We start from the raw sequence: 26,030 nt of genomic DNA on the forward strand, positions 1-26,030 counted from the left end.
GGGGGGGTGGGGGGGGGGGGGGGTGGGGGGGGGGGGGGGTGGGGGGGGGGGGGGGTGGGGGGGGGGGGGGGTGGGGGGGGGGGGGGGTGGGGGGGGGGGGGGGTGGGGGGGGGGGGGGGTGGGGGGGGGGGGGGGTGGGGGGGGGGGGGGGTGGGGGGGGGGGGGGGTGGGGGGGGGGGGGGGTGGGGGGGGGGGGGGGTGGGGGGGGGGGGGGGTGGGGGGGGGGGGGGGTGGGGGGGGGGGGGGGTGGGGGGGGGGGGGGGTGGGGGGGGGGGGGGGTGGGGGGGGGGGGGGGTGGGGGGGGGGGGGGGTGGGGGGGGGGGGGGGTGGGGGGGGGGGGGGGTGGGGGGGGGGGGGGGTGGGGGGGGGGGGGGGTGGGGGGGGGGGGGGGTGGGGGGGGGGGGGGGTGGGGGGGGGGGGGGGTGGGGGGGGGGGGGGGTGGGGGGGGGGGGGGGTGGGGGGGGGGGGGGGTGGGGGGGGGGGGGGGTGGGGGGGGGGGGGGGTGGGGGGGGGGGGGGGTGGGGGGGGGGGGGGGTGGGGGGGGGGGGGGGTGGGGGGGGGGGGGGGTGGGGGGGGGGGGGGGTGGGGGGGGGGGGGGGTGGGGGGGGGGGGGGGTGGGGGGGGGGGGGGGTGGGGGGGGGGGGGGGTGGGGGGGGGGGGGGGTGGGGGGGGGGGGGGGTGGGGGGGGGGGGGGGTGGGGGGGGGGGGGGGTGGGGGGGGGGGGGGGTGGGGGGGGGGGGGGGTGGGGGGGGGGGGGGGTGGGGGGGGGGGGGGGTGGGGGGGGGGGGGGGTGGGGGGGGGGGGGGGTGGGGGGGGGGGGGGGTGGGGGGGGGGGGGGGTGGGGGGGGGGGGGGGTGGGGGGGGGGGGGGGTGGGGGGGGGGGGGGGTGGGGGGGGGGGGGGGTGGGGGGGGGGGGGGGTGGGGGGGGGGGGGGGTGGGGGGGGGGGGGGGTGGGGGGGGGGGGGGGTGGGGGGGGGGGGGGGTGGGGGGGGGGGGGGGTGGGGGGGGGGGGGGGTGGGGGGGGGGGGGGGTGGGGGGGGGGGGGGGTGGGGGGGGGGGGGGGTGGGGGGGGGGGGGGGTGGGGGGGGGGGGGGGTGGGGGGGGGGGGGGGTGGGGGGGGGGGGGGGTGGGGGGGGGGGGGGGTGGGGGGGGGGGGGGGTGGGGGGGGGGGGGGGTGGGGGGGGGGGGGGGTGGGGGGGGGGGGGGGTGGGGGGGGGGGGGGGTGGGGGGGGGGGGGGGTGGGGGGGGGGGGGGGTGGGGGGGGGGGGGGGTGGGGGGGGGGGGGGGTGGGGGGGGGGGGGGGTGGGGGGGGGGGGGGGTGGGGGGGGGGGGGGGTGGGGGGGGGGGGGGGTGGGGGGGGGGGGGGGTGGGGGGGGGGGGGGGTGGGGGGGGGGGGGGGTGGGGGGGGGGGGGGGTGGGGGGGGGGGGGGGTGGGGGGGGGGGGGGGTGGGGGGGGGGGGGGGTGGGGGGGGGGGGGGGTGGGGGGGGGGGGGGGTGGGGGGGGGGGGGGGTGGGGGGGGGGGGGGGTGGGGGGGGGGGGGGGTGGGGGGGGGGGGGGGTGGGGGGGGGGGGGGGTGGGGGGGGGGGGGGGTGGGGGGGGGGGGGGGTGGGGGGGGGGGGGGGTGGGGGGGGGGGGGGGTGGGGGGGGGGGGGGGTGGGGGGGGGGGGGGGTGGGGGGGGGGGGGGGTGGGGGGGGGGGGGGGTGGGGGGGGGGGGGGGTGGGGGGGGGGGGGGGTGGGGGGGGGGGGGGGTGGGGGGGGGGGGGGGTGGGGGGGGGGGGGGGTGGGGGGGGGGGGGGGTGGGGGGGGGGGGGGGTGGGGGGGGGGGGGGGTGGGGGGGGGGGGGGGTGGGGGGGGGGGGGGGTGGGGGGGGGGGGGGGTGGGGGGGGGGGGGGGTGGGGGGGGGGGGGGGTGGGGGGGGGGGGGGGTGGGGGGGGGGGGGGGTGGGGGGGGGGGGGGGTGGGGGGGGGGGGGGGTGGGGGGGGGGGGGGGTGGGGGGGGGGGGGGGTGGGGGGGGGGGGGGGTGGGGGGGGGGGGGGGTGGGGGGGGGGGGGGGTGGGGGGGGGGGGGGGTGGGGGGGGGGGGGGGTGGGGGGGGGGGGGGGTGGGGGGGGGGGGGGGTGGGGGGGGGGGGGGGTGGGGGGGGGGGGGGGTGGGGGGGGGGGGGGGTGGGGGGGGGGGGGGGTGGGGGGGGGGGGGGGTGGGGGGGGGGGGGGGTGGGGGGGGGGGGGGGTGGGGGGGGGGGGGGGTGGGGGGGGGGGGGGGTGGGGGGGGGGGGGGGTGGGGGGGGGGGGGGGTGGGGGGGGGGGGGGGTGGGGGGGGGGGGGGGTGGGGGGGGGGGGGGGTGGGGGGGGGGGGGGGTGGGGGGGGGGGGGGGTGGGGGGGGGGGGGGGTGGGGGGGGGGGGGGGTGGGGGGGGGGGGGGGTGGGGGGGGGGGGGGGTGGGGGGGGGGGGGGGTGGGGGGGGGGGGGGGTGGGGGGGGGGGGGGGTGGGGGGGGGGGGGGGTGGGGGGGGGGGGGGGTGGGGGGGGGGGGGGGTGGGGGGGGGGGGGGGTGGGGGGGGGGGGGGGTGGGGGGGGGGGGGGGTGGGGGGGGGGGGGGGTGGGGGGGGGGGGGGGTGGGGGGGGGGGGGGGTGGGGGGGGGGGGGGGTGGGGGGGGGGGGGGGTGGGGGGGGGGGGGGGTGGGGGGGGGGGGGGGTGGGGGGGGGGGGGGGTGGGGGGGGGGGGGGGTGGGGGGGGGGGGGGGTGGGGGGGGGGGGGGGTGGGGGGGGGGGGGGGTGGGGGGGGGGGGGGGTGGGGGGGGGGGGGGGTGGGGGGGGGGGGGGGTGGGGGGGGGGGGGGGTGGGGGGGGGGGGGGGTGGGGGGGGGGGGGGGTGGGGGGGGGGGGGGGTGGGGGGGGGGGGGGGTGGGGGGGGGGGGGGGTGGGGGGGGGGGGGGGTGGGGGGGGGGGGGGGTGGGGGGGGGGGGGGGTGGGGGGGGGGGGGGGTGGGGGGGGGGGGGGGTGGGGGGGGGGGGGGGTGGGGGGGGGGGGGGGTGGGGGGGGGGGGGGGTGGGGGGGGGGGGGGGTGGGGGGGGGGGGGGGTGGGGGGGGGGGGGGGTGGGGGGGGGGGGGGGTGGGGGGGGGGGGGGGTGGGGGGGGGGGGGGGTGGGGGGGGGGGGGGGTGGGGGGGGGGGGGGGTGGGGGGGGGGGGGGGTGGGGGGGGGGGGGGGTGGGGGGGGGGGGGGGTGGGGGGGGGGGGGGGTGGGGGGGGGGGGGGGTGGGGGGGGGGGGGGGTGGGGGGGGGGGGGGGTGGGGGGGGGGGGGGGTGGGGGGGGGGGGGGGTGGGGGGGGGGGGGGGTGGGGGGGGGGGGGGGTGGGGGGGGGGGGGGGTGGGGGGGGGGGGGGGTGGGGGGGGGGGGGGGTGGGGGGGGGGGGGGGTGGGGGGGGGGGGGGGTGGGGGGGGGGGGGGGTGGGGGGGGGGGGGGGTGGGGGGGGGGGGGGGTGGGGGGGGGGGGGGGTGGGGGGGGGGGGGGGTGGGGGGGGGGGGGGGTGGGGGGGGGGGGGGGTGGGGGGGGGGGGGGGTGGGGGGGGGGGGGGGTGGGGGGGGGGGGGGGTGGGGGGGGGGGGGGGTGGGGGGGGGGGGGGGTGGGGGGGGGGGGGGGTGGGGGGGGGGGGGGGTGGGGGGGGGGGGGGGTGGGGGGGGGGGGGGGTGGGGGGGGGGGGGGGTGGGGGGGGGGGGGGGTGGGGGGGGGGGGGGGTGGGGGGGGGGGGGGGTGGGGGGGGGGGGGGGTGGGGGGGGGGGGGGGTGGGGGGGGGGGGGGGTGGGGGGGGGGGGGGGTGGGGGGGGGGGGGGGTGGGGGGGGGGGGGGGTGGGGGGGGGGGGGGGTGGGGGGGGGGGGGGGTGGGGGGGGGGGGGGGTGGGGGGGGGGGGGGGTGGGGGGGGGGGGGGGTGGGGGGGGGGGGGGGTGGGGGGGGGGGGGGGTGGGGGGGGGGGGGGGTGGGGGGGGGGGGGGGTGGGGGGGGGGGGGGGTGGGGGGGGGGGGGGGTGGGGGGGGGGGGGGGTGGGGGGGGGGGGGGGTGGGGGGGGGGGGGGGTGGGGGGGGGGGGGGGTGGGGGGGGGGGGGGGTGGGGGGGGGGGGGGGTGGGGGGGGGGGGGGGTGGGGGGGGGGGGGGGTGGGGGGGGGGGGGGGTGGGGGGGGGGGGGGGTGGGGGGGGGGGGGGGTGGGGGGGGGGGGGGGTGGGGGGGGGGGGGGGTGGGGGGGGGGGGGGGTGGGGGGGGGGGGGGGTGGGGGGGGGGGGGGGTGGGGGGGGGGGGGGGTGGGGGGGGGGGGGGGTGGGGGGGGGGGGGGGTGGGGGGGGGGGGGGGTGGGGGGGGGGGGGGGTGGGGGGGGGGGGGGGTGGGGGGGGGGGGGGGTGGGGGGGGGGGGGGGTGGGGGGGGGGGGGGGTGGGGGGGGGGGGGGGTGGGGGGGGGGGGGGGTGGGGGGGGGGGGGGGTGGGGGGGGGGGGGGGTGGGGGGGGGGGGGGGTGGGGGGGGGGGGGGGTGGGGGGGGGGGGGGGTGGGGGGGGGGGGGGGTGGGGGGGGGGGGGGGTGGGGGGGGGGGGGGGTGGGGGGGGGGGGGGGTGGGGGGGGGGGGGGGTGGGGGGGGGGGGGGGTGGGGGGGGGGGGGGGTGGGGGGGGGGGGGGGTGGGGGGGGGGGGGGGTGGGGGGGGGGGGGGGTGGGGGGGGGGGGGGGTGGGGGGGGGGGGGGGTGGGGGGGGGGGGGGGTGGGGGGGGGGGGGGGTGGGGGGGGGGGGGGGTGGGGGGGGGGGGGGGTGGGGGGGGGGGGGGGTGGGGGGGGGGGGGGGTGGGGGGGGGGGGGGGTGGGGGGGGGGGGGGGTGGGGGGGGGGGGGGGTGGGGGGGGGGGGGGGTGGGGGGGGGGGGGGGTGGGGGGGGGGGGGGGTGGGGGGGGGGGGGGGTGGGGGGGGGGGGGGGTGGGGGGGGGGGGGGGTGGGGGGGGGGGGGGGTGGGGGGGGGGGGGGGTGGGGGGGGGGGGGGGTGGGGGGGGGGGGGGGTGGGGGGGGGGGGGGGTGGGGGGGGGGGGGGGTGGGGGGGGGGGGGGGTGGGGGGGGGGGGGGGTGGGGGGGGGGGGGGGTGGGGGGGGGGGGGGGTGGGGGGGGGGGGGGGTGGGGGGGGGGGGGGGTGGGGGGGGGGGGGGGTGGGGGGGGGGGGGGGTGGGGGGGGGGGGGGGTGGGGGGGGGGGGGGGTGGGGGGGGGGGGGGGTGGGGGGGGGGGGGGGTGGGGGGGGGGGGGGGTGGGGGGGGGGGGGGGTGGGGGGGGGGGGGGGTGGGGGGGGGGGGGGGTGGGGGGGGGGGGGGGTGGGGGGGGGGGGGGGTGGGGGGGGGGGGGGGTGGGGGGGGGGGGGGGTGGGGGGGGGGGGGGGTGGGGGGGGGGGGGGGTGGGGGGGGGGGGGGGTGGGGGGGGGGGGGGGTGGGGGGGGGGGGGGGTGGGGGGGGGGGGGGGTGGGGGGGGGGGGGGGTGGGGGGGGGGGGGGGTGGGGGGGGGGGGGGGTGGGGGGGGGGGGGGGTGGGGGGGGGGGGGGGTGGGGGGGGGGGGGGGTGGGGGGGGGGGGGGGTGGGGGGGGGGGGGGGTGGGGGGGGGGGGGGGTGGGGGGGGGGGGGGGTGGGGGGGGGGGGGGGTGGGGGGGGGGGGGGGTGGGGGGGGGGGGGGGTGGGGGGGGGGGGGGGTGGGGGGGGGGGGGGGTGGGGGGGGGGGGGGGTGGGGGGGGGGGGGGGTGGGGGGGGGGGGGGGTGGGGGGGGGGGGGGGTGGGGGGGGGGGGGGGTGGGGGGGGGGGGGGGTGGGGGGGGGGGGGGGTGGGGGGGGGGGGGGGTGGGGGGGGGGGGGGGTGGGGGGGGGGGGGGGTGGGGGGGGGGGGGGGTGGGGGGGGGGGGGGGTGGGGGGGGGGGGGGGTGGGGGGGGGGGGGGGTGGGGGGGGGGGGGGGTGGGGGGGGGGGGGGGTGGGGGGGGGGGGGGGTGGGGGGGGGGGGGGGTGGGGGGGGGGGGGGGTGGGGGGGGGGGGGGGTGGGGGGGGGGGGGGGTGGGGGGGGGGGGGGGTGGGGGGGGGGGGGGGTGGGGGGGGGGGGGGGTGGGGGGGGGGGGGGGTGGGGGGGGGGGGGGGTGGGGGGGGGGGGGGGTGGGGGGGGGGGGGGGTGGGGGGGGGGGGGGGTGGGGGGGGGGGGGGGTGGGGGGGGGGGGGGGTGGGGGGGGGGGGGGGTGGGGGGGGGGGGGGGTGGGGGGGGGGGGGGGTGGGGGGGGGGGGGGGTGGGGGGGGGGGGGGGTGGGGGGGGGGGGGGGTGGGGGGGGGGGGGGGTGGGGGGGGGGGGGGGTGGGGGGGGGGGGGGGTGGGGGGGGGGGGGGGTGGGGGGGGGGGGGGGTGGGGGGGGGGGGGGGTGGGGGGGGGGGGGGGTGGGGGGGGGGGGGGGTGGGGGGGGGGGGGGGTGGGGGGGGGGGGGGGTGGGGGGGGGGGGGGGTGGGGGGGGGGGGGGGTGGGGGGGGGGGGGGGTGGGGGGGGGGGGGGGTGGGGGGGGGGGGGGGTGGGGGGGGGGGGGGGTGGGGGGGGGGGGGGGTGGGGGGGGGGGGGGGTGGGGGGGGGGGGGGGTGGGGGGGGGGGGGGGTGGGGGGGGGGGGGGGTGGGGGGGGGGGGGGGTGGGGGGGGGGGGGGGTGGGGGGGGGGGGGGGTGGGGGGGGGGGGGGGTGGGGGGGGGGGGGGGTGGGGGGGGGGGGGGGTGGGGGGGGGGGGGGGTGGGGGGGGGGGGGGGTGGGGGGGGGGGGGGGTGGGGGGGGGGGGGGGTGGGGGGGGGGGGGGGTGGGGGGGGGGGGGGGTGGGGGGGGGGGGGGGTGGGGGGGGGGGGGGGTGGGGGGGGGGGGGGGTGGGGGGGGGGGGGGGTGGGGGGGGGGGGGGGTGGGGGGGGGGGGGGGTGGGGGGGGGGGGGGGTGGGGGGGGGGGGGGGTGGGGGGGGGGGGGGGTGGGGGGGGGGGGGGGTGGGGGGGGGGGGGGGTGGGGGGGGGGGGGGGTGGGGGGGGGGGGGGGTGGGGGGGGGGGGGGGTGGGGGGGGGGGGGGGTGGGGGGGGGGGGGGGTGGGGGGGGGGGGGGGTGGGGGGGGGGGGGGGTGGGGGGGGGGGGGGGTGGGGGGGGGGGGGGGTGGGGGGGGGGGGGGGTGGGGGGGGGGGGGGGTGGGGGGGGGGGGGGGTGGGGGGGGGGGGGGGTGGGGGGGGGGGGGGGTGGGGGGGGGGGGGGGTGGGGGGGGGGGGGGGTGGGGGGGGGGGGGGGTGGGGGGGGGGGGGGGTGGGGGGGGGGGGGGGTGGGGGGGGGGGGGGGTGGGGGGGGGGGGGGGTGGGGGGGGGGGGGGGTGGGGGGGGGGGGGGGTGGGGGGGGGGGGGGGTGGGGGGGGGGGGGGGTGGGGGGGGGGGGGGGTGGGGGGGGGGGGGGGTGGGGGGGGGGGGGGGTGGGGGGGGGGGGGGGTGGGGGGGGGGGGGGGTGGGGGGGGGGGGGGGTGGGGGGGGGGGGGGGTGGGGGGGGGGGGGGGTGGGGGGGGGGGGGGGTGGGGGGGGGGGGGGGTGGGGGGGGGGGGGGGTGGGGGGGGGGGGGGGTGGGGGGGGGGGGGGGTGGGGGGGGGGGGGGGTGGGGGGGGGGGGGGGTGGGGGGGGGGGGGGGTGGGGGGGGGGGGGGGTGGGGGGGGGGGGGGGTGGGGGGGGGGGGGGGTGGGGGGGGGGGGGGGTGGGGGGGGGGGGGGGTGGGGGGGGGGGGGGGTGGGGGGGGGGGGGGGTGGGGGGGGGGGGGGGTGGGGGGGGGGGGGGGTGGGGGGGGGGGGGGGTGGGGGGGGGGGGGGGTGGGGGGGGGGGGGGGTGGGGGGGGGGGGGGGTGGGGGGGGGGGGGGGTGGGGGGGGGGGGGGGTGGGGGGGGGGGGGGGTGGGGGGGGGGGGGGGTGGGGGGGGGGGGGGGTGGGGGGGGGGGGGGGTGGGGGGGGGGGGGGGTGGGGGGGGGGGGGGGTGGGGGGGGGGGGGGGTGGGGGGGGGGGGGGGTGGGGGGGGGGGGGGGTGGGGGGGGGGGGGGGTGGGGGGGGGGGGGGGTGGGGGGGGGGGGGGGTGGGGGGGGGGGGGGGTGGGGGGGGGGGGGGGTGGGGGGGGGGGGGGGTGGGGGGGGGGGGGGGTGGGGGGGGGGGGGGGTGGGGGGGGGGGGGGGTGGGGGGGGGGGGGGGTGGGGGGGGGGGGGGGTGGGGGGGGGGGGGGGTGGGGGGGGGGGGGGGTGGGGGGGGGGGGGGGTGGGGGGGGGGGGGGGTGGGGGGGGGGGGGGGTGGGGGGGGGGGGGGGTGGGGGGGGGGGGGGGTGGGGGGGGGGGGGGGTGGGGGGGGGGGGGGGTGGGGGGGGGGGGGGGTGGGGGGGGGGGGGGGTGGGGGGGGGGGGGGGTGGGGGGGGGGGGGGGTGGGGGGGGGGGGGGGTGGGGGGGGGGGGGGGTGGGGGGGGGGGGGGGTGGGGGGGGGGGGGGGTGGGGGGGGGGGGGGGTGGGGGGGGGGGGGGGTGGGGGGGGGGGGGGGTGGGGGGGGGGGGGGGTGGGGGGGGGGGGGGGTGGGGGGGGGGGGGGGTGGGGGGGGGGGGGGGTGGGGGGGGGGGGGGGTGGGGGGGGGGGGGGGTGGGGGGGGGGGGGGGTGGGGGGGGGGGGGGGTGGGGGGGGGGGGGGGTGGGGGGGGGGGGGGGTGGGGGGGGGGGGGGGTGGGGGGGGGGGGGGGTGGGGGGGGGGGGGGGTGGGGGGGGGGGGGGGTGGGGGGGGGGGGGGGTGGGGGGGGGGGGGGGTGGGGGGGGGGGGGGGTGGGGGGGGGGGGGGGTGGGGGGGGGGGGGGGTGGGGGGGGGGGGGGGTGGGGGGGGGGGGGGGTGGGGGGGGGGGGGGGTGGGGGGGGGGGGGGGTGGGGGGGGGGGGGGGTGGGGGGGGGGGGGGGTGGGGGGGGGGGGGGGTGGGGGGGGGGGGGGGTGGGGGGGGGGGGGGGTGGGGGGGGGGGGGGGTGGGGGGGGGGGGGGGTGGGGGGGGGGGGGGGTGGGGGGGGGGGGGGGTGGGGGGGGGGGGGGGTGGGGGGGGGGGGGGGTGGGGGGGGGGGGGGGTGGGGGGGGGGGGGGGTGGGGGGGGGGGGGGGTGGGGGGGGGGGGGGGTGGGGGGGGGGGGGGGTGGGGGGGGGGGGGGGTGGGGGGGGGGGGGGGTGGGGGGGGGGGGGGGTGGGGGGGGGGGGGGGTGGGGGGGGGGGGGGGTGGGGGGGGGGGGGGGTGGGGGGGGGGGGGGGTGGGGGGGGGGGGGGGTGGGGGGGGGGGGGGGTGGGGGGGGGGGGGGGTGGGGGGGGGGGGGGGTGGGGGGGGGGGGGGGTGGGGGGGGGGGGGGGTGGGGGGGGGGGGGGGTGGGGGGGGGGGGGGGTGGGGGGGGGGGGGGGTGGGGGGGGGGGGGGGTGGGGGGGGGGGGGGGTGGGGGGGGGGGGGGGTGGGGGGGGGGGGGGGTGGGGGGGGGGGGGGGTGGGGGGGGGGGGGGGTGGGGGGGGGGGGGGGTGGGGGGGGGGGGGGGTGGGGGGGGGGGGGGGTGGGGGGGGGGGGGGGTGGGGGGGGGGGGGGGTGGGGGGGGGGGGGGGTGGGGGGGGGGGGGGGTGGGGGGGGGGGGGGGTGGGGGGGGGGGGGGGTGGGGGGGGGGGGGGGTGGGGGGGGGGGGGGGTGGGGGGGGGGGGGGGTGGGGGGGGGGGGGGGTGGGGGGGGGGGGGGGTGGGGGGGGGGGGGGGTGGGGGGGGGGGGGGGTGGGGGGGGGGGGGGGTGGGGGGGGGGGGGGGTGGGGGGGGGGGGGGGTGGGGGGGGGGGGGGGTGGGGGGGGGGGGGGGTGGGGGGGGGGGGGGGTGGGGGGGGGGGGGGGTGGGGGGGGGGGGGGGTGGGGGGGGGGGGGGGTGGGGGGGGGGGGGGGTGGGGGGGGGGGGGGGTGGGGGGGGGGGGGGGTGGGGGGGGGGGGGGGTGGGGGGGGGGGGGGGTGGGGGGGGGGGGGGGTGGGGGGGGGGGGGGGTGGGGGGGGGGGGGGGTGGGGGGGGGGGGGGGTGGGGGGGGGGGGGGGTGGGGGGGGGGGGGGGTGGGGGGGGGGGGGGGTGGGGGGGGGGGGGGGTGGGGGGGGGGGGGGGTGGGGGGGGGGGGGGGTGGGGGGGGGGGGGGGTGGGGGGGGGGGGGGGTGGGGGGGGGGGGGGGTGGGGGGGGGGGGGGGTGGGGGGGGGGGGGGGTGGGGGGGGGGGGGGGTGGGGGGGGGGGGGGGTGGGGGGGGGGGGGGGTGGGGGGGGGGGGGGGTGGGGGGGGGGGGGGGTGGGGGGGGGGGGGGGTGGGGGGGGGGGGGGGTGGGGGGGGGGGGGGGTGGGGGGGGGGGGGGGTGGGGGGGGGGGGGGGTGGGGGGGGGGGGGGGTGGGGGGGGGGGGGGGTGGGGGGGGGGGGGGGTGGGGGGGGGGGGGGGTGGGGGGGGGGGGGGGTGGGGGGGGGGGGGGGTGGGGGGGGGGGGGGGTGGGGGGGGGGGGGGGTGGGGGGGGGGGGGGGTGGGGGGGGGGGGGGGTGGGGGGGGGGGGGGGTGGGGGGGGGGGGGGGTGGGGGGGGGGGGGGGTGGGGGGGGGGGGGGGTGGGGGGGGGGGGGGGTGGGGGGGGGGGGGGGTGGGGGGGGGGGGGGGTGGGGGGGGGGGGGGGTGGGGGGGGGGGGGGGTGGGGGGGGGGGGGGGTGGGGGGGGGGGGGGGTGGGGGGGGGGGGGGGTGGGGGGGGGGGGGGGTGGGGGGGGGGGGGGGTGGGGGGGGGGGGGGGTGGGGGGGGGGGGGGGTGGGGGGGGGGGGGGGTGGGGGGGGGGGGGGGTGGGGGGGGGGGGGGGTGGGGGGGGGGGGGGGTGGGGGGGGGGGGGGGTGGGGGGGGGGGGGGGTGGGGGGGGGGGGGGGTGGGGGGGGGGGGGGGTGGGGGGGGGGGGGGGTGGGGGGGGGGGGGGGTGGGGGGGGGGGGGGGTGGGGGGGGGGGGGGGTGGGGGGGGGGGGGGGTGGGGGGGGGGGGGGGTGGGGGGGGGGGGGGGTGGGGGGGGGGGGGGGTGGGGGGGGGGGGGGGTGGGGGGGGGGGGGGGTGGGGGGGGGGGGGGGTGGGGGGGGGGGGGGGTGGGGGGGGGGGGGGGTGGGGGGGGGGGGGGGTGGGGGGGGGGGGGGGTGGGGGGGGGGGGGGGTGGGGGGGGGGGGGGGTGGGGGGGGGGGGGGGTGGGGGGGGGGGGGGGTGGGGGGGGGGGGGGGTGGGGGGGGGGGGGGGTGGGGGGGGGGGGGGGTGGGGGGGGGGGGGGGTGGGGGGGGGGGGGGGTGGGGGGGGGGGGGGGTGGGGGGGGGGGGGGGTGGGGGGGGGGGGGGGTGGGGGGGGGGGGGGGTGGGGGGGGGGGGGGGTGGGGGGGGGGGGGGGTGGGGGGGGGGGGGGGTGGGGGGGGGGGGGGGTGGGGGGGGGGGGGGGTGGGGGGGGGGGGGGGTGGGGGGGGGGGGGGGTGGGGGGGGGGGGGGGTGGGGGGGGGGGGGGGTGGGGGGGGGGGGGGGTGGGGGGGGGGGGGGGTGGGGGGGGGGGGGGGTGGGGGGGGGGGGGGGTGGGGGGGGGGGGGGGTGGGGGGGGGGGGGGGTGGGGGGGGGGGGGGGTGGGGGGGGGGGGGGGTGGGGGGGGGGGGGGGTGGGGGGGGGGGGGGGTGGGGGGGGGGGGGGGTGGGGGGGGGGGGGGGTGGGGGGGGGGGGGGGTGGGGGGGGGGGGGGGTGGGGGGGGGGGGGGGTGGGGGGGGGGGGGGGTGGGGGGGGGGGGGGGTGGGGGGGGGGGGGGGTGGGGGGGGGGGGGGGTGGGGGGGGGGGGGGGTGGGGGGGGGGGGGGGTGGGGGGGGGGGGGGGTGGGGGGGGGGGGGGGTGGGGGGGGGGGGGGGTGGGGGGGGGGGGGGGTGGGGGGGGGGGGGGGTGGGGGGGGGGGGGGGTGGGGGGGGGGGGGGGTGGGGGGGGGGGGGGGTGGGGGGGGGGGGGGGTGGGGGGGGGGGGGGGTGGGGGGGGGGGGGGGTGGGGGGGGGGGGGGGTGGGGGGGGGGGGGGGTGGGGGGGGGGGGGGGTGGGGGGGGGGGGGGGTGGGGGGGGGGGGGGGTGGGGGGGGGGGGGGGTGGGGGGGGGGGGGGGTGGGGGGGGGGGGGGGTGGGGGGGGGGGGGGGTGGGGGGGGGGGGGGGTGGGGGGGGGGGGGGGTGGGGGGGGGGGGGGGTGGGGGGGGGGGGGGGTGGGGGGGGGGGGGGGTGGGGGGGGGGGGGGGTGGGGGGGGGGGGGGGTGGGGGGGGGGGGGGGTGGGGGGGGGGGGGGGTGGGGGGGGGGGGGGGTGGGGGGGGGGGGGGGTGGGGGGGGGGGGGGGTGGGGGGGGGGGGGGGTGGGGGGGGGGGGGGGTGGGGGGGGGGGGGGGTGGGGGGGGGGGGGGGTGGGGGGGGGGGGGGGTGGGGGGGGGGGGGGGTGGGGGGGGGGGGGGGTGGGGGGGGGGGGGGGTGGGGGGGGGGGGGGGTGGGGGGGGGGGGGGGTGGGGGGGGGGGGGGGTGGGGGGGGGGGGGGGTGGGGGGGGGGGGGGGTGGGGGGGGGGGGGGGTGGGGGGGGGGGGGGGTGGGGGGGGGGGGGGGTGGGGGGGGGGGGGGGTGGGGGGGGGGGGGGGTGGGGGGGGGGGGGGGTGGGGGGGGGGGGGGGTGGGGGGGGGGGGGGGTGGGGGGGGGGGGGGGTGGGGGGGGGGGGGGGTGGGGGGGGGGGGGGGTGGGGGGGGGGGGGGGTGGGGGGGGGGGGGGGTGGGGGGGGGGGGGGGTGGGGGGGGGGGGGGGTGGGGGGGGGGGGGGGTGGGGGGGGGGGGGGGTGGGGGGGGGGGGGGGTGGGGGGGGGGGGGGGTGGGGGGGGGGGGGGGTGGGGGGGGGGGGGGGTGGGGGGGGGGGGGGGTGGGGGGGGGGGGGGGTGGGGGGGGGGGGGGGTGGGGGGGGGGGGGGGTGGGGGGGGGGGGGGGTGGGGGGGGGGGGGGGTGGGGGGGGGGGGGGGTGGGGGGGGGGGGGGGTGGGGGGGGGGGGGGGTGGGGGGGGGGGGGGGTGGGGGGGGGGGGGGGTGGGGGGGGGGGGGGGTGGGGGGGGGGGGGGGTGGGGGGGGGGGGGGGTGGGGGGGGGGGGGGGTGGGGGGGGGGGGGGGTGGGGGGGGGGGGGGGTGGGGGGGGGGGGGGGTGGGGGGGGGGGGGGGTGGGGGGGGGGGGGGGTGGGGGGGGGGGGGGGTGGGGGGGGGGGGGGGTGGGGGGGGGGGGGGGTGGGGGGGGGGGGGGGTGGGGGGGGGGGGGGGTGGGGGGGGGGGGGGGTGGGGGGGGGGGGGGGTGGGGGGGGGGGGGGGTGGGGGGGGGGGGGGGTGGGGGGGGGGGGGGGTGGGGGGGGGGGGGGGTGGGGGGGGGGGGGGGTGGGGGGGGGGGGGGGTGGGGGGGGGGGGGGGTGGGGGGGGGGGGGGGTGGGGGGGGGGGGGGGTGGGGGGGGGGGGGGGTGGGGGGGGGGGGGGGTGGGGGGGGGGGGGGGTGGGGGGGGGGGGGGGTGGGGGGGGGGGGGGGTGGGGGGGGGGGGGGGTGGGGGGGGGGGGGGGTGGGGGGGGGGGGGGGTGGGGGGGGGGGGGGGTGGGGGGGGGGGGGGGTGGGGGGGGGGGGGGGTGGGGGGGGGGGGGGGTGGGGGGGGGGGGGGGTGGGGGGGGGGGGGGGTGGGGGGGGGGGGGGGTGGGGGGGGGGGGGGGTGGGGGGGGGGGGGGGTGGGGGGGGGGGGGGGTGGGGGGGGGGGGGGGTGGGGGGGGGGGGGGGTGGGGGGGGGGGGGGGTGGGGGGGGGGGGGGGTGGGGGGGGGGGGGGGTGGGGGGGGGGGGGGGTGGGGGGGGGGGGGGGTGGGGGGGGGGGGGGGTGGGGGGGGGGGGGGGTGGGGGGGGGGGGGGGTGGGGGGGGGGGGGGGTGGGGGGGGGGGGGGGTGGGGGGGGGGGGGGGTGGGGGGGGGGGGGGGTGGGGGGGGGGGGGGGTGGGGGGGGGGGGGGGTGGGGGGGGGGGGGGGTGGGGGGGGGGGGGGGTGGGGGGGGGGGGGGGTGGGGGGGGGGGGGGGTGGGGGGGGGGGGGGGTGGGGGGGGGGGGGGGTGGGGGGGGGGGGGGGTGGGGGGGGGGGGGGGTGGGGGGGGGGGGGGGTGGGGGGGGGGGGGGGTGGGGGGTGGTGGGGGGGGGGGGTGGGGGCGGGAGGTGGGTGGTGGGTGGGGGGGGGGGGGGGGGGGGGGGGGGGGGGGTGGGGGTGGGGGGGGGTGGGGGTGGGGGGGGGGGGGGGGGGGGGGGGGGGGGGGGGGGGGGGGGGGGGCCGGGCGGGGCGGGGGGGGGGGCGGGGGGGGGGCGGGGGGGGGGGTGGGGGGGCAATTGGCCATGCTGGCAGGGGCTGATGGGATTTGTAGTCCATGAACATCTGGAGAGCCGCAGGTTGCAGACCCCTGAACTAGCCATTTCAATGGGTGCTGCATGAACATTCTTCCAATCCAGATGCCAGGCCTGCATTCATAGAGCCCCGAGAGAAATCAGTAGTCTTACAGTTCAGCAGTTTGGGAAGGAGAGTGAGGGGCAGATCTGTAAAAGACTCGCAAGATGGGCAGGAAGAGAGCAGCCCTCATCTTGTAACCAAATATTTATAACTTCTATACACTGAGGTTCTATTTAAACATCATTAAGAAAGTAACAGAGCCAACCTAAGAGAGAGGCTAAGAGAGGTGGACTCTAATTTGGGGAACTGAGTTTGATTCTCCATTCTTCCACATGAAGCCTGCAAGGTGACCTTGTGCCAGTCACAGTTCTCTCAGAACTCTCTCTGCCCATCTGGAGGCAGGCAGTGACAAACCACCTCTGTGGTCTCTTGCCTTGAAAACCCTGTGGAGTTGCCGTAAGCCTTGACAGCCCTTCTCGCCACAAATAACCTAAGTGGACCAGGACTTTTTCCTCTTGTGCCAAAATCAGATGTTGACTAGATGGCTCTTCAGCGTGCCTTTCCCAGCATCTAGGCATGCAGGAATCCGGGGGTGAAGACTTGCACGGCATGGAGATACCCCTCCCCGTCTGCACATCCAAGTGTCCTTAAAGGCAGCGATTCTGTTCCATCAATAGTCTTTCAAGATGCCTCTGAGAATTCCATAAGCAGGGATAAAAAGCACCCTCAGGTAGCTAGAGGCATTTTGAGCAGAGGAGGAAGGCAGGGAGCTCCTTTGTGGCATCCAGATGAGGTCTGGGCTGAACTTCTATCCCTCCTCTGTTTTGATTATTTCTGGGAATGGCCAGAGGCAGGAGCCCTTTGGCATGAATTGAAGAGCAAGGGCCAAAGGGCTCTTGGTCTATGATTCATTTCCTGTGGCCCTGATTAAGCTGGACCAGCAGATCCAGAACAAGGCTGGGAAGCGGATGCGTTGTAGCCTTTGTGGAGAGCCAGAAAAGATAGAGAAAAGCCAGGTATAAAAACCAGCTCTTCTTCATTTAAATGGTGTTTTTATATGTTGTAAGCCATGTTGGGGGCCATTGGGGAAAAAGTGGGGTAAAAATAAATAGAGTGACCTTCCTCAATTGCCCATCTCAAGCATCTGGTATTCTGAGGTACACTTCCTCTCTTTATGGAGGTTCTATTTAGCTATCATGGCACATAATAGCCATTGATCATTGATCTATACTTCCACAAATTAATCCTTTTAAAAAGCTATCTGAGCTAGTCCCCTCATCTTGCACTAGTGAATCCTGTATGTTAGTTACACATTGCATGGAGAAATCAGTGTCAGCTGTAATTGCTCAACAAAATAGAAGGCCTTTCTTTCTTTCTTTCTTTCTTTCTTTCTTTCTTTCTTTCTTTCTTTCTTTCTTTCTTTCTTTCTTTCTTTCTTTCTTTCTTTCTTTCTTGCCTTGAAAACCCTGTGGAGCAACAGTGGCGTAGTGGTTAAGAGCAGGTGCATTCTAATCTGGAGGAACCGGGTTTGATTCCCCGCTCTGCCGCTTGAGCTGTGGAGGCTTATCTGGGGAATTCAAATTAGCCTGTGCACTCCCACACATGCCAGTTGGGTGACCTTCGGCTAGTCACAGTTCTTTGGAGTTCTTTCAGCCCCACCTACCTCACAAGGTGTTTGTTGTGAGGGGGGAAGGGCAAGGAGATTGTAAGCCCCTTTGAGTCTCCTACAGGAGAGAAAGGGGGGGGGGATATAAATCCAAATTATTCTCCTTCCTTCCTTCCTTCCTTCCTTCCTTCCTTCCTTCCTTCCTTCCTAGTAGATCAGCATTATAGTTTCACTATTTGGAATCCACACCAAGGAAGATTTGTAGAAATCTATGATTTTGACCCCCCCCCCCCCCCCCCCCCAAAAAAAAAAAAATTACCTGAACAAAGTTGTTTGTTGGCAAGAGTTGCCAATCTCATTTGCTTGGTAATGACTTGAAATTTATGACTTAATGAAAATAACCTACTGGGAGAATATTGTGACAAGACTCGTTCGCTCTGGGTTACAACCGCCTTGTGGAACAGGCTGGAGATAACGACGGAATGGGAAAATTGCTAACTTAATTCTTTCGTCCCTGGCAGATAATGAAGATCTGGGCTGGCTTGCAGTTAATGGGAAGTGGTACCTTTTAAGTCAGATTGGCTGCTTTGATAGGTAGGATGCACAGACAGTGCAATTAGCCTTCAGTTGATTGTATAATTGAGCTGATCGTTTGCAGAGAATGAGGGAAAATTCATCTTCTGTTCTTTTGTATGCTGGGTTGGATCTCCCTGGCTAGCAGACATTACGTAGCAAGAAAACAACGGCTCAGAAGAAATTTCCTAGATGTTCCGCTCTGGTGTGTGCCTGACTCATTTGTTTACACTTGGATCAAACTAGATTGGATGCTGGAGATCTGTGATTGGGAGTCTTGGACTGCAGTCTTAACGCTTTCCTGGAAGTAAGCCCAGGAGGGCTTAGTTCTGAGTAGCCCTATTTAGGTTTGCTCCCTAGAAATGAAATGTAGAGCAAGAAAGCAGCAGGAGGTGGAGTGTGTGCATAGGGGCAGCAGTGCCAGGAAGGGGATGGATGTACTGTTTTTCCCTTGCACCAGAGGTGGGATCCAGCAGGTTCTCACCAGTTCCCGAGAGTGGGTTACTAATTATTTGTGTGTGCCGAGGGGGGGTTACTAATTGGGTCTGCTTTTCCATTAGAAATTCCATTAGGTCCAAAAATCATCAAGTCCTGCTGTTTCCTATGTGGCTGGTTAGCGAAGGTAGAAAACGGGATAATTCTCCCTGCTGGGCTGTTTTAAAAACATGTTTTAGAAATATGGTCAAGTTCCTTGTTTAAGGAAAGTATCCTTCTTTTGATTTCTAGAAACAAAATTAAGTATTTGAAAGTATTAAGTATTTGACAGGCAGTCAATTCGAGGAGAAGTAGTTGTTTCTGTTGGCAGTAGACGATAGGACTTGCTAGAATGAGTTTAAATTATGGACAGAAAGATACCAGCTGGAAATTAGGAACTTTTTTTTACAGTAAGAGTTTTTTACAGTAACAGAGAAATTATGAATGCCCCGCCCCCGGAATGCCCGGCCACGCCCCCGTCGTACCCTGCCCCGCCCCATTGGCGCTACGCCACTGTTTGAATCCCACCACCATGGGAACCTGCTGCTAAAATTTTTGGATCCCACCACTGCCTTGCACGATTTCAATGATTGAAAATGCCCTGTAGGGTTGCCAACCTTCAGGTGGGATCTGGAGTTCTCCCAGAGTTGCAAGACTAAAAAGGACAGTTTCCATGGAAGGATTGGCTTCTTCTGAGGGTGGGCTTTATGACATTATATTCCATCCTTTCCCAAACCCCACACTTCCCAGGTTCCCCCCCCCCCAAACTTCCAGGAATTTCATAACTCAAGAGTTGGCAACCTTACTTCCTAGGTTGCTTGGCGCCCCAATAGGGACAAAAGAGATGTGCGTAATGGCATTGTATAGCCCAGTCTAATAAGAACTTGGAAGCTACCGTGTTTCCCCGAATATAAGACAGTGTCTTATATTAATTTTTGCTCCCAAAGATGTGCTATGTCTTATTTTCAGGGGATGTCTTATTTTTCTGTGTTCTGTTCATCAGGCATGCTTCCAAACAAAAACTTTGCTATGTCTTACTTTTGGGGGATGCCTTATATTTCACACTTCAGCAAAACCTCTACTATGTCTTATTTTCCGGGGATGTCTTATATTCGGGGAAACAGGGTAAGCTGGATAAGTATTTGGAAAGGAGACCTCCAGCAAAGACTCTGCTGAAGAAGGAAACCCAGCTCTGCTCAATCACTTGCCTTCAAAACCCCACCGGGGCCCTCTAAAAGTTGGCTGTGACTTGATGGCACTTTACAACACACACACACACACACACACACACACACACACACACACACACACCTGCATTGTGCGTATCTTTTCCCTGCCATGGCAAAAAAAAAAATTCCACTGGAGACAATTTCTTGTGAAGAAGCAGCCGGACTGTGATCCAGATTGCCCCCATGCTGCTTTTAGGATCACATAGCACCAGTGGTGGGATCCAAAAATTTTAGTAACAGGTTCCCATGGTGGCGGGATTCAAACAGTGACGTAGCGCCAATGGGGCTGGGTGGGGCATGACGGGGGCGTGGCTGGACATTCCAGGGGCGGGACGTTAATCATTTCTCTGTTACTGTAAAAAACTCTTAGGCTCATTCCGCACACGCAAAATAATGCACTTTCAAGCTGCTTTCACAACTGTTTTTGCCATTCCGCACATCTTCAAAGAGCCCTGAAAGCAGCTTGAAAGTGCATTATTCTGCGTGTGCGGAATGAGCTTTACTGTAAAAAAAAAGTTCCTAATTTCCAGCTGGTATCTTTCTGTCCATAATTTAAACTCATTCTAGCAAGTCCTATCGTCTACTGCCAACAGAAACAACTACTTCTCCTCGAATTGACTGCCTGTCAAATACTTAATACTTTCAAATATTTAATTTTGTTTCTAGAAATCAAAAGAAGGATACTTTCCTTAAACAAGGAACTTGACCATATTTCTAAAACATGTTTTTAAAACAGCCCAACAGGGAGAATAATCCCGTTTTCTACCTTTGCTAACCAGCCACATAGGAAACAACAGGACTTTATGATTTTTGGACCTAATGGAATTTCTAACGGAAAAGCGGACCCAATTAGTAACCCCCTCTCGGCACTCACAAATAATTAGTAACCCACTCTCGGGAACTGGTGAGAACCTGCTGGATCCCACCTCTGCGTAGCACCCCTGGAGTTTGAAGCATAGACAATATTGAACCAGCTGGACTGCTGTTGTGACTCAGTATAAGGAGGTTCATAGGTTACTGAATTGGCAACCTGGCTTTGGATTTAATCCATACTAAATTGCAAATGGTATCTGGATTTCCTTCCCGCTGCAGCCTCGCTGTATGTTGTTCTTCAGGGTCTCCGATCTCCCTGCAGCAATATTTTGGAGATTAGTCACAGCAAGTACCTACATTCTGAAGAACTCGTGTGCAGCAGCTCAGAGAGACATGAAATTTAAAAGAGGGAATGTTGAGAGGCATTGACCATCTTTTAACAAAGATTTTCGATGTACCCTTTAATCTTTAATACACGGGAGTCATCTTTTTTTACTTGCGCTTCTAGCAACAGCCGAGATTACAAAGGCTTTCCCATGCATGGCATAAAATGTTTTATATTTAAAAGTGTCCTAAGTCTTAAAGCCATTAGTGTCATTGAGACGTATGTCTTTAATTCGGAGAACTGCTCCAAATTTGGTACACTGTGCAAACACTGGGAGGAAACAGACAAACATTTTTTAACATCCCTGGGCAATTACGGTGGCGTCTTGTACAGATTAAAAAAATATCACTGGGTTTTATTTTTTCTGTAATTAAAGATGGGACAAACTTCTTTTAAACATTTTGAGAAGCCGCTTAATTACATGATTATTCTTTAGAAGTTGCAGTGGCTTATGCAATGAATTGGTAATTAGCAACTTCTTCAATGTAGCTTGCATGTGTGTCGGGCAAACCACTTTGTTAATGTTGGGAAAGTGTGTGGAAGATTTACTGCCTCCTATAACAGCAAATTATTATAATGTTTAATATTCCAAGGGCGCAAAACAATAGGCTATAAGACAGCCATATAATTGTTGGATTAGTCGCTTGCAATCTAGTTCCAATTTTTTTATTTAATTTTTTTTTGTTTCTTTGAGCTTTACAAGGCTTACTTATCTTACTTACAACTAGAGCTCAGTAGAAACTACTCATGGGTGTGCGTATGCGTGTGCATGCAGATAAGAACATAAGAACATAAGAACAAGCCAGCTGGATCAGACCAGAGTCCATCTAGTCCAGCTCTCTGCTACTCGCAGTGGCCCACCAGGTGCCTTTGGGAGCTCACATGCAGGATGTGAAAGCAATGGCCTTCTGCGGCTGCTGCTCCTGAGCACCTGGACTGTTAAGGCATTTGCAATCTCAGACCAAGGAGGATCAAGATTGGTAGCCAGAGATCGACTTCTCCTCCATAAATCTGTCCAAGCCCTTTTTAAAGCTATCCAGGGAAGTTTCTTGTGATGAGATGTTTGCGGCAATCATTTTTTTTTAAAAAAAAAACTGCACTGTCAATCAGAAGCTTTGAGAGCAAGAACCCTGCCTGGCCTGTCTGACTTTCTAAAAAGACTTGGCAGGTGCCAGGACTGGGGACTATGGGTGCCACACTGGGAACCTCTGCTATAGGACCTTTGTTACTAAGAACCTGAGGAATGGTATGACTCAGATGCTCATATCACACGTTGCTATCAAGGCATATGAAAGCAGCTTGTCGGGAAGAATTCTTGGTAGCTGCCAAATACCCACAAATCCCAGTGTGAAGTAAGAAAATAGCCCTTTCGTCGTAGTTTTGTTATTGATTGCTAGATGGAGTGAGTGACAACTGCAGGCTGTGGCAACCTATGGGAGTCAAATCAATTGTTTGCTCATTTCCTCGCCCCCTATCCCTTGTTCTGTGTTAGGTGCCACTCTAAAAAACTCTGTGTTTTATAGTGGAGTGTTGATACTGTATGCTGTTGTGATGCCTGGGCTCTGTTGGTGGGTCTTCAGTCTGGTCTGTGGAGAGGTGTATGGGAATGGCACTTTTGATGAGTCCATTTGGACTAAACTATTGATGAGACTCTGAATGGCTGCTGTATCTATCTGTCTTTTATGGACAATTGTTTTATTGTATTTATTGTTTTATTGTATTTATTGTATTTTGGAATGCCAATAAAGGCTATCATGACCTACATAGCAATGGAATCCTGTTTTGTGCACCTCAGGGCCTAATTAGATAAAATTCCCTGTGTCAGTAGCATTCAGGTTTCATGTGACAGTGACCCACAAGACTAACTTTATTTGGGAGGGTGACACACTTAAAAAAAAACACTGGGCATGCATATATCAATAAAACTGAAAAGGCCTGGGTCTCATTTTCACAGGCTTCGTGACTGTGGTCGATTCCGCACTTGCGTTATCGACCTAAGTTCGAGCTGCGTTCGATCTAAGTGCTCCACACAGCCACTGAGATCGACGTGGTTTTGTACCAGCTTCGCCCCGTGTAACGGTCAAATTTCCGACTCCAGTTGGGAACTACTACTTTTTCAGGGAACCAAGCTCGAACTCAGCTCGATTCCAGTAAAGTGTGGAATCTTTGGTGCCAGGAGTCCCTCATTCAGCCAATCACAGCTGAGTGTTTCGGGCATGCGTACAGCTGGCCAATCAAAAACGCCACTTTCGTCCCTCCATTCCTGTGGCAGTTTTTTTTATAACGTGTGTGAGGATAGACGGAACATGGCCGTAGAACAGTAGCCAATTGGAACGGAGCGGCGAAGAGGCACCGGATGATTCCGCCCTCTGAGCTGGGATCAAGCTGGTTGCAGTGGGGAACAACAATGGCTTCGACCTAGGTTAGTACCCTTCTCAGGGAACTGGGTCGAACCTTTTTTACTCATGTGCAGAATCGCCCTGTGTTTGGGTTTAGGACAAACAGGCTGGTAGATGCTGACCAATCTGGGGAGGAGAAACAACCAGCAGTTTTGCCAGACCATGTCACTGAACAGACCCGAGAGAAGGTAAAGAACTGAACAAAGCAATTTTAGGGGAAAATGTCTCCCTTGCAGAAGTTGTTGTTTTCCGCCCAGAAATCAATACCAGGCAATAGTTCAAAGAGTTCTACAAATTACTGAGGTAGTGAATTCTTGTCCTCTTCCAGGGCCATGTTTACAAAAATAGTTACTTCAGTTCAACAAGTCCAGCACTTTTTAACTCCTCATTTCTTCTTGCTGAAGCTTAGGCCGAATTCCCACTGAAAATTTGATCTAGATACAACCAAGTTTCAAAAGAATCGGCACCTTTTCATCCAGGTTCCAACATCCTCACTGCAGCATGTTTCTAGTGAAGACGTCTAGGCCTGCCCCTTGGGGGTGGGGGTGCAATTGTTAAGCTAGCAGCACCCCTGCTGTCAGGGGTGCAATTGTTAAGCTAGCAGCACCAAAAATTCAGAGTATCTTTGGGAGACCCTCCTGATGATACCACCCAGGTTTGGTGAAGTTTGCTTCATGGGGGTCAAAGTTATGGACCCTCAAATGTGTAGCCCCCATCTCCTATTAGCTCCCATTGGAAACAATGGGGGATTGGGGCACCCCCTTTGGGAGTCCATAGCTTTGGACCCCCTGGACGAAACCTGGGTGGTATCAATAGGAGACTCTGCTGATGATACCACCCAGGTTTGGTGAAGTTTGGTTCATGGGGGCCAAAGTTATGGACCCTCAAATGTGTACCCCCCATCTCCCATTGGAGTGGTGTTTTTTTTTTTTTAAAAAAAGGGCGCATATACAAGCAGGTCCAGGAAAATCCCGTGATAGGGGGCGGGGGAGCGCCAGAAATGGGACTGATCTGTTTTCTGCGGTTCGGCAGTGGGGAGATCGCGAGGAAACCTGGATATTTCGGGTGACTATCCCAGGATTAATCGCCAGTGGGAAATCGCCCTTAGAGGGAGAAGCAAACTGATTCCTCTTTAAAGATTACCCAGCATTCTTCCAAGGCCCTATACCACATTAACTCCTAGGATGCAAGCGTCTATAAAACCTTTAAACCTCTTTACAGAGGAGTGGACACCTTTATTTCTGCAGAGATGACAAGATTGGCCCCCGTCCCTTCTCAGAATGGCTCTCTGTGTTTCAGAGAAGTTCAAATACTTTCTACCACATATCTGGAGTGCAATCACAGCACGAGAAACAGTGAGGTAAATATCAGTGTAATTAGATTAAGATTTAGATGTGCCAATTGTCCTTGCAAAGTATAATTCTGAGAATGCTAATCTATTAAATTATTACCTACTGAATGGGCTCGGTGAGATTATCTGAAGGCTTTAACTGAAACAACTAATCTGTCTTCTTCCTTATAATTGGAGTGGTGTGTTGCAAATAATTTCTATCTGTGTGGACCAGATTTCTCTGATTGGAGGTTTTATAGACATGTGCCTACCTAGAGGAGCTAATGTGGTTTAGTTTCGTGGAAGCTTGCTGGGTAATCTGGAGCACACTTTCATCCCAGCCTACCAATTAGGGTTGTTGTGAGCATAAAACAGAGGACCGGAAAATAATGTAAGGTCCTTTGGGTCCCCTCTGGAAAGAAAAGGAGTGAATAAATAAATGTAAATTTAAAAAAAGTAAATAAGTATCCAGGACCATCAGAAGCGGTGCTAGAGAGAATTACCTTTCAACCTTTTCTGGTGCCCCATCTATAGTGGATCTTTTTCTGGTGGCTCCTTTCTGGCCCCTCTATAGATATTCTGACCTAATGAATGGATTGTACCATGTCAGACTACTCATGGGGTGTTTAATAGCTCCCACAGAAAAAAAACACCCTAGTACATAAGTAGTACATACTGAGCCTTCTCGTTGACATACTAATTTTCTAAGTCAGGGGTCTGCAACCTGTGGCTCTCCAGATGTTCTTGGACTACAAATCCCATCAGCCCCTGGCAGCATGTGCTGGCAGGGGTTGATGGGATTTGTAGTCCATGAACATCTAGAGAGCCGTAGGTTGCAGACCCCTGTTCTAGGTGGAGAGAATTGTTTTGTATGAAAAAGCGCATTCAGGATATGGTCCATCCTCCATCTACAGGGGAGGGGCTGTGGCTCAGTGGTAGAGCATCTGCTTGGCATGCGGAAGGTCCCAGGTTCAATCCCTGTCATCTCCAGTTAAAGATCAGGTAATAGGTCATGTGAATGACCTCACCTCCCATCCTGGGGAGCTGCTGCTTGTCTGGGTTAGGCAGCACTGACCCTAATGGGCCAATGGTCTGATTCAGCATATGGTCGTTTCATGTGTTCAGTCTGAAATGGCACAGTCAGGATTCAGAAGGAATACTTCAGTGGTTCTCAACCTTCCTAATGCTGCGACCCTTTAATACAGTTCCTCATGTTGTGGTGACCCCCAACCCTAACATTTGTCCATTTTACAGATGGAGAACACTGATGCAGAGAGTCTTAGGCGACCCCTGTGAAAGGGTCGTTAGAACCCCAAAGGGGTTCCGACCCACAGGTTGAGAACCACTGGAATACATGGAGCCCTTTCTCCTGTGCCCTGCTGATAAAACTTCCGACAGACATCTCGTTGGTCACTGTGGAAAACAGGGTGCTTGGCAGATCTTTGCTCTGATCCAGCAGGGCTCTCCTTCAGTTTAGATGAAAGGCAGTTTGACACCCTGGCACCCTTTTTAAGGCTGAACAGACTCAAACAAAGTTGACTTTATAGAAAAAGAACAAACTTTATTGATTTATGTCGCCCATCTACAGGGTGCTGGAACTGAGGGTTCTTGCCCTCAGTCCCAGTATATATAGGGTGTTTTGAACAGGCAGTCGTAGCTGCGATTGGCCCTTTCTCCCGCCACCGTGAAGGAGCAGGAACTGGTGGATTCTGGGAAACGCAGTCCTGACACCTTTAGCTCTATACTTAGGGTTGCTACCAGCCAGGTGAGGACTGGAGATGTACCAGAATTGCAACTGACCTATATATGTAGACTATAAAAAAAGGTTGGTTCCCTTGGAGAAAATGGTAGCTGTGAAAGATGGACTGTAGCTCTGGGTTGGGAAATACCTGGAGATGTTGGGGGTAGAGCTTGAGGAGAGGGGGTATTGGGGAGGGGGAGACTTCAATGGGATATAATGCCATAGAGCCCCCTTCCAAAGAAACCATTTTCTCAGGAGGAACTGATCTCTGGGGCCTTCCGCATTGTAGGAGTCGACCTTAGATCGACTTGAGTCCGACCCGAGTCCTCCGCACAGACGTAGTGTCGGACTCGTGTCTGACTTGACTCACCCCCCTCTCGCCGTTGAATTTCTGAGCTCAACTGGGGGGGTCAAGTCGACCGGCGGACTCGGGTTGCGCTCGAGCTGAAGCTGACGGAGTGCGGAATCTCCGTCGACTCGACTCTGCCATCTAGCCAATCACAGCTAAGTATTTCGCCCATGCGCAGAAACGGGAGACTCGTGGCAGCGGCAAGAAGCTTTGGGCATGCGCAGAAACAGGAGACTCGTAGCGGCGGCGAGAAGCTTTGGGCATGCGCAGGGAGGTGGTCCCACCCTCTGAGCTCGGCTCTGGAGACACAAGTCAGCTGCTGTGTGGAGGAACGGGAGGACTCGAGTTGACGTACGATTCCACCGACACGAGTCGACCCTGAGTCGCCTCGTGTGTCCGGAAGGGACCTCTGTAACCTGGTGATCAGCTGTAATTCTGGGAGATCTCCAGCCACCATCTGGACGTTGGCAACCCTAACCATACGGTATTATATCCCATTAGGTCCCTCCCATCTCCCAACCCTGCCCTCCATAGACTCCGCCCCCAAATCTCCCAACCCAGAGTTGGCAACCCTGTATCTAAGTCCTTCCATCGGGTGTTCACTACTTGCCGGTAGCAAAGTCATGTGATCAGTCGCGGATGTGGATGGGCCGCC

General features: G+C 72.3%; 1 non-coding gene across 1 annotated transcript; it reads left to right on the forward strand.

Moving 5' to 3' along the window:
• The first annotated feature begins 24,203 nt into the window (after positions 1-24,203).
• On the forward strand, positions 24,204-24,275 carry TRNAA-GGC. Its single transcript has one exon. It is a non-coding gene; the product is annotated as a tRNA-Ala (tRNA).
• The last annotated feature ends 1,755 nt before the right edge of the window (positions 24,276-26,030 follow it).

Source organism: Sphaerodactylus townsendi, linkage group LG13, assembly GCF_021028975.2.
Source record: "Sphaerodactylus townsendi isolate TG3544 linkage group LG13, MPM_Stown_v2.3, whole genome shotgun sequence".
In the NCBI taxonomy this organism is placed as follows: Eukaryota; Metazoa; Chordata; class Lepidosauria; order Squamata; family Sphaerodactylidae; genus Sphaerodactylus; species Sphaerodactylus townsendi.